Genomic DNA, 13915 nt, shown 5'->3' with positions numbered 1-13915 from the left:
CATTTGTTTACTGGTTAGCATCTTATGACTTTCAATATGATTGTTAAATAATGAACGCACCTTCATGCCATATTAAGGATTTAGCCTCGTAGATAGTGAAGCATGAAGTGAAATAACATGTTTCATTGCTTCTATTTTTGCAAGTGTGTGCATAAATGGAATTTGATGGATGTAACTACAATGTACACTGTCAAACCACATAACAACATACCAATGGTGAGATAAGAGGCTTGACGAAAAATGCCAATCCTGATCTCAAAATTTACAAAGTACAAAAAAGAGGGAGTAGGTGACAAGTCCCCTTAGAGATTGTGACCTACTTGTGTGCAAAGGATAAATAATAGCATAGAACTACACACATTAGAATGTGAAAACAAAAGGAAGTGTTTGAGTAACAAGATTCCCAAGGAAAAAGTGCCAATGCCCCTATCAACAACAAAACAAACAAACACCAATGCTATAACTCTACCAACTTGCATTAAGAGCTTTGTTACCGTCCCTCTACCACAATAACTGTTTGGTTAACACAAAAGGCCTGCTATCCATCAATTCACCATGCGCTTCATGTGCTTGCAAAAAGCATCTCAAGAGAATTATCCATCACCTTCAATGGAGATCTGGACACCATTGTCAAAGAGAATTGATCTCCTTCAAGTATCCATAAGATGAAAAAATCCAGGTGGAACCAAATTCTAGAGTAAATAGAGCTTATTTTCTTGGTAGGAAATCATGTGCTAGTCATTTGGACTCAAGTGCATCATATGTGGCTCAATCCACTTGTAGATGGCCCCTCTATATAAAGTTTGACCCACCTTTGCTGGTACCAATTGTTAGGGTGCATTAGTGAGAGCAACATTCATTGTGCATGTGTGTGAAAAATCAAAGAGAGATAGAGACAAAATGTAGACTCTGAATGAACTCTTGATTATGCATTAATGGGGTAAACATCACCATATGCATCATCATCCTAGGGAGTGCAAATTTCAAGCAAGCTTTGAGAGTGAGCTATAGAGCAAGCCTTTCAAGTTTTTTGTGCGAAGTGGTTCGTCCCCCCCCCCCCCCCCCAAAAAAAAAAAAACATGCAAAGCTCGTTTTTAAATCTCACTCAAAAAACTTATAAGATGGTTCCTTGGACATCAAACCAAAATACCACAAATACATGCCTATCGTCGCATACATAACCACAAGAGCACAATCACACAACATGTACATAGCTTCCATAGGTATACTCCATTAAATACTCATAAACCTTACAAGGTACAACACTTTCTTGACATTGCTATAAGCACGTCGAGTAGGAACATGACTACATATATGGTAAGGAACTAACCGATTTCCAACAATTTACTAGCAACATAATAGCTTCTATAGCTCTATACTCCCTCAAATATTCCAAAAGGTTACAAAGCACAACACTTTCTTGAAATTGTTGTAATAAAAAAAATAAGAACATGACTACATGGTAAAGAACTAGCCGCTTTCAAAGAATTTACCAATACTTTCTTGACATTGTTATAAGCATGAGAGTAGGAACATGATTGCATCGTAAATAACTAACGGCTTTCAAAAAAAATTACTAGCACCACTTCAACTCTTCCAAAAGGTTACAAGATATTCCACTTTCTTGACATTGCTATAAGCATGAGAGTAGGAATATAACTACATGATAAAGAACTTACTACACAATGATAAAGCATAATCTTAGCCACAACAAATATGGTAGTCCTTGTGAAAATTCACTTGGCAGAATTGGTGCTTGACATTGCTATAAGCATGAGAGTATAAACATGACAACAATGGTAAAGAATTGACCACTTCCAAAAAAAAATTACCAACATCACAATACCTCGTCACATATTTGAAAATTTGAAGTGCCCATCATAAACCTCTCATGTTTTTTTTCTTCTATAGCAACATGGGCCTCAATTTTTGCTTCCATAGATATCGCGAAGTCTTTTCATTTCATTGCAACGGCTAATATATGTGGATGATACCACACACTTGATGACCCTATCACCATCCACTCTCAAATCTTAAATCCTCCTTTCTCCAACATGTTTAATTCACTTGAAGTCAAATTTCTCTAGTTTTCCACAAGCCATGTGTTTGGCACTCACCCCAAATATTGGATAATCGTATCGCAAATTTGCCACATGTGGTCCATGTTATCATTGCAAAATCACATGTGTTGGGCTTTTGTCCCTTATCTCCACCCACTTTCATTTTCAATTTTCCATTGTCCCAAGTTCTAATAACCCAAAATGATGGTACTGCAGTGCCATTACTCTTATAAAAATTATTCTTGTATTTGTCATCTTACCGACCATCCTTGAAATTGTACTCTACTACCTATAGGGACTCTTTGAATTGCCCACATTGTTTTGTGAATGTCACATTCTTTAGCAACCATTTCATCATTGTTATCTTCCTCCAAGATTGTTGGTGGTGCTTGAAATGCATTTCTTTTCTTCTTGGAACATTTTGAGCTCCATATTCTAGCGTATGTGAGGCATTTTCCTCTTCTTGTGCCACTAATTTTGTTGTTTTTCTCTTGCATGTGATTGTGACAATATTTCCTTCTACATTAGGCCGCTGATAAATTGGGGTTCCTTCAATTGTCAGGTATATTTCTCTAACAAGCGTTGGAGTTGTAGGAGCATGCCCTTGTGACATACATCTTTCCAATTTTTCTGCAAACAGGTCCAACCAGATGGCATCTATCCTCCACAAATGTAAGTATCTTCACACTCTACAAGAATGAATTGGCCAAATCTCACTCTTACATCATACAAGATGAGCATTTGTTTGTTTCCTAGTCTATTTATCCAATCATTCGTTCTTTGTCTTGGCCAAGTTTGTTGTTGGGATGAATGAAATATTAGCGATCTCCTGCAACAGTATCTCCATCTTAATCTCATGTAACTAGTGTTTCAGAAAACGACCATTGGTAATTCAAATGAAATAACGACTTACTACTATACAATACATTCTCCAACGTGTAAATCAAACATGCCATCAAGTCAACCAACAAGCCATTTTCCAAATATTTACATCTGGTACCTTGCCAATGGCCCATCGTGCACAAATTTGTTCATATATGGTTGTGGCTTTTTTCTCACTCTTAGCACAATGCCACATTTCACTTCGCCCTTTGTCTTCATCTTGAAAAAATTTGTCCATAAATTGAGTAGTATGAATATGGAGGCTTTGTTCCCATTGAAAGAAACAAGAACACTCTCTTCCATCTATGATATTTAGTAGGCCTTCGTTAAAAACAATGCAAACTTCTCTTCAGTTTGCCGCAACTTCACCTACCATGAGCCCTTGAAAATCTATTGGAAGATGGCCATTGTTTAACATGACATCATACATCATCTCCAAAAACATGACCCAAGCTTTCCTATCTTGCTCTTGCATTTCACAAATGGCTATAGTTTGCATTTCTTGAACACTCGCACCCAATTATTTTTATGTAAATGATAACCAATATCATGTCTTTATAACAACTTACATTGGATTGTACACATGTGTTGCCATGGTTTTCCAGTTTGCCACGCCTCAAACATAATCAAAACAAACTCAACACAATCTTAAACCATTTGAACATCAAAATCTACAAGATAGATTTTTAAAAAAAGCGTAGTGTATTTCAAAAAGTGAGAAGAAAACTTGGGACAGTATCCAAACAAAGTTTTATTGCCAACCAGCATGGGATCTCATATATCCATGGTGCACACAAGACAAACACGTGACATTGCTCCATTTGGATTGTTGTAACCAACAAAAATGAAAAAACGTAGTTCCTAAGACCCTTTCTCTCATTAAAAATGAATATAAACTTCTAATGGAAAACCAACTTCATAATTTGTATGTTTTTGGTGTTTTGACAACGCGTATTTAAACTCAAAATTGAGGTAATAAAGTGTCCATGGAGAGTCTACGAACACATAAAAATCATCGATTTTTCTCCCTTGATGTTGAAAATGTCCAAAAAATGGTGAGAAGATTTCTTTGAGACTGACAAACGAGTACTAAGAGTCACATTGATGAACAGTGGGCTAATATACCAAAAGACTCTTAAGTTTGTATTGTTTAAGTGTTTCTTGTGAGTTGTCATCAACTTGACAGATTGAGATTAGAAAGAAGCATTCTTCAAAATTGACCAAAAATCTGTAATTTGTGTAATGGATATGGCCTATGAACTTTGAGAATAGCAGAATTAGGTGAATTAAAGAGAGCGTTTTTGTGAGATTACTTTGAGAACATAGAGGGTGAACTTAATTGACGGTAGCAACATAATCATAGTACTTAATTAACTTGGCATGAACAATACTTTTTCAAGAGAGAGAGTTTAGAGAACTTGATAGTAGTTGAGGACCGGATTTATGTGGACCCAGTCCCCCCTCCAATCGGCTTTTGTATTATAGATTCTCCCATCAAGAGAGACTTGGTACAATACAGTCTTTGTGTTCCTTGTGACCTAGGTGATGCAATGAAGATGGAAAGCTTCATGCATCACGAGCATAACATAGACTTTGTAAAAAGAATTAACTATCCCCAGCCTCAGTCCCAAGGCCTCAAACACCTTTAAAGGTGGACAGAGCTAGCGGGGAATGAGGGTAGGGAAGAGGAAGAAGAAACATTCATAGGAGAAAGAAATAGTTCCTTACTTATCATCACTCTTCTTTCTAGCATACAAAATAGCATAGTAATGAAGATGGAGAAGATGGCAAGCTTAAGCATTGAAGCATGGATCTTGGTTGGATTTGCATTCCATAGCCAAGAGTGTTGGTGTAGGCTCTCAACTTCCCTACTAACTTGGAGAAGGAGATGGAGCTCTTGCAATTTGCACTTCACAAAATGAGAGAGAGAGAGAGAGAGAGAGAGAGAGAGAGAGAGAGAGAGTGTACCCCCCAAGCTAGCCCTCTGCTTGCTTTGGTCGACCCCCTCTTCTAGCACTAGCTGTGACTTGATTGGACCTCCTCAGGCCTGGCCAATCACATGCTTAGTGCATAACAAGAAACAAGGGTAGCCTTGGGACAAGTGTCCCCTTTCCCTTTTGAGAGAGAGGAGTTGATAAATGCATAGACAATTAATTAAATCAACTAAAGATTGGACCCCTTGGGAGGCTAACCAATAGGCTTTAGGCACACCATGAGGGCAACACAAAGAGGAGCTTGACAAGTGTCCTATTTGACTTATTTGTACCAAGCTTGCCTTGTGTGAGGGTGTGTGTGTTCTCTCTTTAGCCCCTAGAATGAGGGCTCGCCCCCCCCCCCCCCCCCCCCCCCGCCGCCCCCCTTGAGTAGGGATCATGTTGACTTTGTGGAACACCTTACCCCCTCAAGCACCTTAGTCATGGAGCACCTTAGCACCTTACCTTAGTCATTGATAACCTCAAGCACCTTAGTCAGCAAGCATGACAAGCACCTCAAGCTTGGGCCGGGTTTCCCACCTCAAGCACAGCCCTACCTTACCTAAGGTCAAAGGACTTTCAACACTAACCTTTGGAGGTCTTCAATGAAGCTAACCCTAAGGTATTTAATCTCCATTGGCCAGCCTTGCTCTTTGACAGACCATCTCTCATTTGGACCCCTTTACCATTGGCCCCGTGTTGAGATAGATCTGTAAGCACATGTCTATATTCTAACCCTTGTTCCCTTTTATTCTCCCACATTAAATGATCAGTTTAATATGAGAAAATCATTTGGGTTGGTTAGATATTAGATTTTATGACAATTTGTACAGTATACACATCATGCTAGCATAATCTTATACCATTTGGACATCAAAATCTACAAAATAGATCTAAAAAGTGAAAAATGTTGTGTATTCTAGAGATTGACAAGAAAACTTGTTGTTACCATATACATTTGGTAGTGATGTGTGTGAACATACTTAGGACCGCAGGGGTATTTTTTCCCTTGCTAAGGAGGTTTTTTCCCCCGTGCATTGTATATACGCCCATCACTCTAGGGCTATCTTATCTTTCTATTGCACACTAAGTAAAACACTCTCTGTTGTGTGCCTTGAGATTCCTTTGTCTTCTCCAAGATGTGTGTGTTTTTTGCAACCCTAGTTCCAACAATTAGTATTAGAGGAGGTTGTGTCCTCTCGAGCTTAGTCGTCTCAGTAATTCCAGCACATGTCTGCTCACTTTCTCATATTTTTGTGAGCTTTGGCAAGCGTTCGCAGGTCGACAAATATTTTGGCTAAGCTCGTAGAGCTTGGTCCACTCAAATATTTTATTTGGGCTCATTTCGACGTCCGTTTCTACTACAAATAGTACTCTGGAGGCTATTTTGTCATTTTGTGCAAAATTTAAGCCAGTCTCGTTCTGCATAATAGGTCCCGTACAGTCTTCTACGTTTTTTGCTATATAGCACATGTTGTTCTCACTCTGTTTATCCTCTTGGATATTTTTCACATCAGGTGCAGCATTCGTCATGGCTGACAACAACACATATGTGTTCAAGATGTTTGCTGCTAGGGATAGGTTGGATGGGAACAATTACCCTATGTGGGCTTACATGATGCAACATGTCCTTGTGTCAAAGGGCATTTGGAACATTGTGCAGGGCATTGATGTACGTCTTATTTTTTAGGATGTAGGCGATGTTGAGGATGTTGCAGTTTTTGGTGGCAGGGTTGTTGCTGCCAGAGCTGCTTTGCCTACGACTGAGCAAGCTCATTGGGATGTAAAAGATGCACAGGCTCATGCATTGATTGCTTTGTCTGTGAAGCGCACTATTACTCCTCACATTTGTTCAGTAAAATTTGCAAAATAGGATTGGGATATTCTAGCTGGTCTTTATGCAAGTCACAATGAGGCAAAAATTGCATTACTGCATAAAGAGTTGGAGTCGAAGATTATGCATGAGGAAGATGACATGGACACTTTCCTTGCTGGTGTCAAGGATATCAATGAGCAACTTATTTTTGCAAATGAAGTCATTTCTGACAGTTCCCTTGTGCAGATTGTTCTTGATGCTTTGCCACATTCTTACCAGACTTTTGCTAGTACTTGGAGACTTATGACCAAAGGAAATCCTAACGTTGTCAAGTTTGATGCATTATGCACATTGTTGTTTCAAGAGTCACTTTCTTAAAAAAATAGGACTAGACAGCGTGTAGTTGAACATGCCTTTATTGATGCTCAAAGAAAAGGTGGTAACATTAATGTAGCCACTTCTCACGGTTCTTCTGCGAGTGGTAAATCACTTGTTTCTAATGCTTTTTCTGGCAGCAGTTCGTCTGGGAAATTTGGTTGAAAAGGGCAAAAAGAAGATGCGTTGCCATTATTCTAATGCTAATGATCATTTGATCAAGCAGTGTCCTAAGTTGAAGGTCAAAGAGGCTAAGAGGAAAGAGGCTGGTTCCACTGCAAATGCTAGTTTCACTACAAATGCAGCTATTGTCAAGTGTGACACTTTGATAGTGGTGCTACAAAGCACATTACCTCTCATCGTGACTCTCTCGAGGATGTCCCTCATGGGAATTCAATCACTTGTGCCAACAATGCCTCTTATCCAATCAAGGGAGTTGGAAAGATTGTGCTTACTACTGCAAATGGCAGTTCTTTCACACTTGTTGATGCATTGTATGTACATGGGATCAAGAATAATCTTTTGTCTGTATCTGCACTTGCTAGACTTAGTCTTGTAGTCAAATTTGTGGATGATAGATGTATAGTAGATGATCTCGATTTCGGTGATGAAATTGTTGCATCTAGCATTTTATGTCGTGTGTTGTATAAGCTCACTTTGTATGACAAATGTGGGCATAATTTTGCAAATGTAGTTGTAGATTCTAAGGCTATTTCAGATGCAAAACTTTGGCATGCATGTTTTGGACATCTGAATTTTGCCAGTTTGCTGCATTTGCAAAAATATGATATGGTTGCTTCTTTGCCGCCTCTTGAAGCACCTATCAAACATGTTTGTGAAGGCTATATTTTGGGTAAGATGCAGCATTCTAAGTTTCCAAAGGATCGTTCAGTTCAGGCCACATGCAGGTTGCAGCTTGTGCATAGTGATGTTTGTTGGCCCATGTAAACTTCATCCTTGGGCAATTACTTGTACTTCATGACTTTCATTGATGTCCAAAGTTTTTTTGTGCTTCAAGCAATTTCTAGCAATGGCTGAAAATGTTTGGAAATGTACTATGGGCACCCTCTGTTCCGATCAAGGGGGGAGTATATGTCTTATGAATTGCATTTTTGGCTAGTCATGGGATAAAACACCAACGTACAGTGCCCTATACACCTCAGCAAAATGGTGTTGCTGAGAGGAAAAACAGGTCACTTACAAAAATGGCATGATGTATGGTCAAAAGTCAAGCTTTGCCGATTCGTTTTGGCTTGAGGCCATCATGTGTGCCACTTATGTACTAAACAGGTGTCCTACAAAAGCTTTGCAGTCTGTGACTCCATATGAAGCCTTCTATTGAGCACATGCGTGTTTTTGGTTGTTTGGCATATGCTTTGGTAGCACAAACACAAACACAATGCAAAAAATTGGATGATAAGGCTGTCAAATGTATTTTTGTTAGTTATAGTGTTGAAAGCAAAGGTTACAGGTTGTATCACCCGCAAACAAAGCGTATCTTGGTCTCACGAGATGTTGTGTTTGTGAAAGATTCTATTCAGCCCTTGTTGTCATGTACTGGAGATGGTAATGTAAGCTCATAGGACATTTATGACACTTTGTTGCCTCTTTTCAGTGGTAGAATTTTGAATGTAAATTCCAATGAGGCAAATGTACAACCTATCGGGGTTTTTGAAAATGCTACAGATCAGCCTATTACTGATGCAGATGTAAATGATGTAAATAATGAGGAAAGGGTTGAGAATGAGCAGGCTAGAGGTATGCCAAAATGGCTGGTGCATACTTTGAATGACAGTAAACTGAATGCACCTTTGTCTATTCGTACTCGTTCAACTTCTCGCCATGCATCTCATACATCAGATTGTTATGCTTGGCTGTGTCTAGCTTACATGATGTTGAGGAACCTTTGTCTTTTGATGAAGCACATAATTCTGAAAATTGCATGGCTGCCATGCAATCTGAATATCATGCACTTATAGAAAATGACACATGGACTTTATGTGATTTGCCTCATGGAAAAAAACCATTGGTACGAAGTGGGTTTACAAGTTAAAATGCAAGCCAGATGGTGAGAATGATCACTATAAGGCTCGACTTGTTGCAAAGGGTTATGCACAACAAAAAGGCATAGATTATGAAGAGACTTCTGCTCCCACTTGTTGTATGTCTTTTGATGAAGCACATAATTCTGAAAATTGCATGGCTACCATGCAATCTGAATATCATGCACTTATAGAAAATGACACATGGACTTTATGTGATTTGCCTCATGGAAAAAAACCATTGGTACGAAGTGGGTTTACAAGTTAAAATGCAAGCCAGATGGTGAGAATGATCACTATAAGGCTCGACTTGTTGCAAAGGGTTATGCACAACAAAAAGGCATAGATTATGAAGAGACTTCTGCTCCCACTTGTTGTATGACTATTGTGCATTTTCTATGTACATTGGCAGCTCCATTTTGGTTGGGATGTACATCAGTTAGACATTGTTACTACTTTCTTGAATGGTGACATATTTAAGGAAGTTTATGTAACGTAGCTCGTGATTTTGTCAAGAAAGAACAAGAGGATAAAGTGTGTAAATGTAAGAAAGCTTTGTATGGGTTGAAGCACTCTCCTTGTGCTTGGTATGAGAAAACTGACACTCATTTGGTCAAACGAGGCTTTCGTAACGGTTTAATAGAAAACACATTGTATGTAAAGCGTGAGGGTGATGTACTTCTCATTGAGGCTCTCTATGTGGATGATTTGCTAATTACTGGACCAAATGAGAGACATATTGTTGAATTTAAGGCTAATTTGAATGCTACTTTCAAAATGAAATATTTGGGGCTGTTGCATCATTACTTGGGTATATAGTTTAAGCAGTGTGATGGTGGTATTGCCTGAAAAGTTACATAGAGATATTGATATGTAAGTTTGGACTTGAGGATTGCAAACCTATTGCCACTCCCATGGAAATAGTGTTGGGGTGGTAAAGCCCAATGTGCCGCGCCTAAGTGTTGGGCAGCCGGAGACTACCGAGAACTAACACTGACCATTCATTCTACATAAAAGAATAAGGACTCATAACCCTAACACTATTGTATTTGGAGTCCACCCAAACCTGTGTCTCCTCTCTTCTTCATTGTTGCACACACACACACATGCTCTCGCATGCGCTCTTCAACTGGTATCAGAGCTCAGGGATTGGGAGCACCATTGGAGCTCAGTGGGGAGGCAGGCAGAGAAGTAGCAAAAACTGCAGCACGTTTTTGCAGATCTATTTTGGCCTACCAAAAAGTCTTCATTTAAGCAGATTCTCGAATTCTTGACCGGTTTTTTGTCCTCTTCAACTTTGCAGAAGAAATTTTTCTCAAAAACTTCACCAATTTTGAGATACGTCACTCAGACTGCCTGTAGGTCGTGAAGTAGAAGCTGTAGATTTTTACAAATCTGTTTTGATTTGTAAAAACAACTTATTTCAGGCCCATTCCCTCATCCCTCATCTATTTTTGAGTGGTCTACAACTTTCCAGAAGGAAGTTTCTACAAATTTTGCACAGTTTGATAGATATTCAATTCAGACATCAGGGTGGTCTACCCTCGTCGGTTCTTCTGCGTAAAGGTTTTCGTTGCAGACTCTTTCTGCAATGTCTGTCACATGCATATTTGATGTAAGGTCTTGAGGGTCTGTTATATCATACAAAGCACCGCAGGAGTTACAGAAAAGGGTTTCTGTGGTTGATGTAAGATCTTATGTGGTTATGTATTGTGATGGAAATATGCAAAGCCTATTGTTGAGGGTTGTGGTAAAGTTTTATTGAGCTGGGGGATTCTCAAATGTGGAGATCCTTTCAGTGATACAGGTTTTGGAGTGAGTCCCCCGACATCCCCATAGTTTCGGCATCTACATAGGATGTATGTTTATGCGGTTAAGTGCAGTATTGGTGTGCATCTACTGACCCGCCATTGTTGGCATTGCTGTCATCTTTATGCGTATGCCTTTGACAGTGTTCAGTTGGTCAGAGACACTCTTCTAGAGCTGGAGACATTGACAGTGACAGTTCTTTGAGATTTTATCTTGCTGGCTTAGCCACTTTGATCAACATTTTAGTCATTGTACACATTTGTTTTGGGTTCAGAAGTCAGTTTCGCAGGGGAGACTCTGCCAAAATTTTTCAAGTTTTCTATCATCTTCTTTAGTGAAGTGGATCTATCACTTTTGTTCTTGTCGAGTGATGGCTTCATCATCAGAGAACTCTTTGTTCAACATTGAGAAGTTAGATGGCACTAACTTCCCATTCTGGAAGGAACAAATTTACAATATCTTAGTACAAAAGAAGCAGATCCGACCGATAAAGATGAAAGGGATAAAGCCTGAGGATATGGATGAGTATGATTGGCAGGAGTTGGATGAGCTTACCAGGTCCACCATCATGCTGACTTTGTCAAAGAATGTGTACTTCAATGTGAACATGGAAAAGACTAGTTATGAGCTGTGGAAGAAGTTATGTGACCTGTATGAGAAGCAAAGTGTAGCATCACAGGTTTATTGGCTGAAAAAGTTAGTTGATTTAAAGATGGATGAGGGCACACCCATGTGCAACCATCTCAATGAGTTCAACACAATTTTCAGCCAGCTTTCTGTGCACGGAGTCAATTTCGACAATTCAATCAAAGCAATGTTCTTGCTAGTTACGTTGCCAGAAAGTTGGGATACTTTTCGCACAGCCATAAGTAACTCGGTACCTCCTGATGGTTTAACATGTGCTGATGTTGAGGGAAGTTTGCTTATTGAAGAGGTTAGTAGGAAGAATCTTGATACTTCTTGTGGTACTAACAATGCTCTCGTTGTTCGTGGTCGAACACAAGAAAAGGGCAAGCAAAATCAGAGAGGAAAATCTCGTAGCAAATCACATGGCCGAAAAGACATTGAGTGCTATCATTGTCACAAAAAGGGTCATATGAAGAAAAACTGTCGAAAGTGGAAACAAGAGAAAGGTAAAGACAAGAAGTCGAAAGAAGGCAAGACTAAGGAAAGCAATATAAAGATTGAAGAGATCAACAATGTTTTTGTTGAAGATTCTGATGGAGATATTTATCTCACATCTGCCATGGATTCAACATTTTTGGTTGCCAGTGATGACTATGCTTTACAGGATTGGGTTATTGACTCAGGTGCATCGTTTCATGTGACTCCTCACAAAGAGTGGTTCAGTACATATGATGCAGCCTGTAAAGGTCGTGTTCATCTTGGCAATGATTTTTCTTGCGACATAGTTGGTGTCGACGATGTGCAGCTGAAATTTCAGAATGGTTCTTCATTCATGCTCAAGAATGTGAGACATGTGCCGAAGCTTACCAAAAGCTTGATTAGTACAGGGCAATTGGATGATGCAAGATATTACTGTACATTTGGTGATAGTTCATGGAAGATCACCAAAGGTCCTTTTGTATGGTTCAAAGTCTGGGACTTTGTACATGCTACATGTATCCAATGTTAAAAACCATGAAATTTGTGTAACCGAGCAGCCAAGTGTTTCTTTGTGGCATCGCTGGTTAGGACATATGTCTCAAAAGGGAATGAAAATCTTATCTTGTTTTGGTTATGTGCCTGGCTTCAATTTCTCAGACTTTTTAGTTTGTGAGCATTGTCTTTATGGTAAACAAACACAGTCACCACACAAAAGGGGAAGCACTCAAAAAAGTGAGCCATTAGAGTTAGTGCATAGTGATTTCTGTGGACCTATGCCTAATGTATCCATGGGAGGTTCATTGTACTTTGTTACATTCATTGATAACTTCTCAAGGAAAATGTGGGTATATCCTCTCAGGAAGAAGGATGAATTTCTTTCAAAATTTTAGAATTTTGTGGCATTAGTGGAGAATTGGTCTGGCAAGAAAGTAAAGTGCTTGAGGTCAGACAATGGTGGTGAGTATGTCACTAAAGCCTTTCAGAATTTTTGTGATTCCAAAGGCAGAAAAAGAGAGCTGAGTGCTCCATATAACCCTCCACAAAATGGTGTTGCTGAGAGGATGAATCGTACCATACAAGAGAAGTTACATAGCATGTTATCTAATGCAGAGTTGCCTAATGGATTTTGGGCGAAAGCGTTAGCAACTGCTGTCCATCTTATTAAGAGATATCCTAACAAGGCTTTAGATGAGAAGATACCTGAAGAGCTTTGGTCCGGGAAGCCACCTTCTTACAAGCATCTTAGAGTCTTTGGCTGTGAAGTGTATTGCCATGTTCCAAAGGATTTTCGAAGCAAGTTGGCTCTTAAGTCAAAGAAATGCATATTTCTTGGCTATGGCAATCCTGGCGTGATGGGATTTTGGTTATGGGATCCTGAAGCTAAAAAGATAGTTCGCAGTAATGACATATACTTCAATGAAGAAAAGATGCATAAGAAGCCTGTGCATTCAGTGGAGGTCAGGAAAGTTATCTTCCAAGAAGATGGAATTGTCCACAATAGGGCTGAAGTGCCTAATGTCAGACAACAAGTACAAAATCCTCCTGCAGTACAAGATGTTGTTGAGGGACAACCGGCTCAAGCAGTTATTAGAAGGTCTACAAGAGTTTCAAGGCCTCCTGATAGATTTACTCCCTCATTGGACTACATTATGTTGATAGATTGCGGAGAGCCTTCCTGCTATAAGGAAGCCATGTCAATGGATGACAAGGCAAAGTGGGAGAAAGCTATGCAATCAGAAATGGACTCGTTGCATAAGAATCAAACTTGGGCGGTTGCCTAAAGGTAAAAAGGCATTACCATGCAAATAGGTGTACAAGCAAAAAATTACACCTCATGATAATAAACCCAAG

The sequence above is a fragment of the Adiantum capillus-veneris genome, chromosome 11 (genome assembly GCF_014529385.1).
Source record: "Adiantum capillus-veneris isolate H3 chromosome 11, ASM1452938v2, whole genome shotgun sequence".
Lineage (NCBI taxonomy): Eukaryota > Viridiplantae > Streptophyta > Polypodiopsida > Polypodiales > Pteridaceae > Adiantum > Adiantum capillus-veneris.
The sequence above is the reverse complement of the archived record's forward strand: the minus strand, read 5'-3'. Positions refer to the sequence as shown.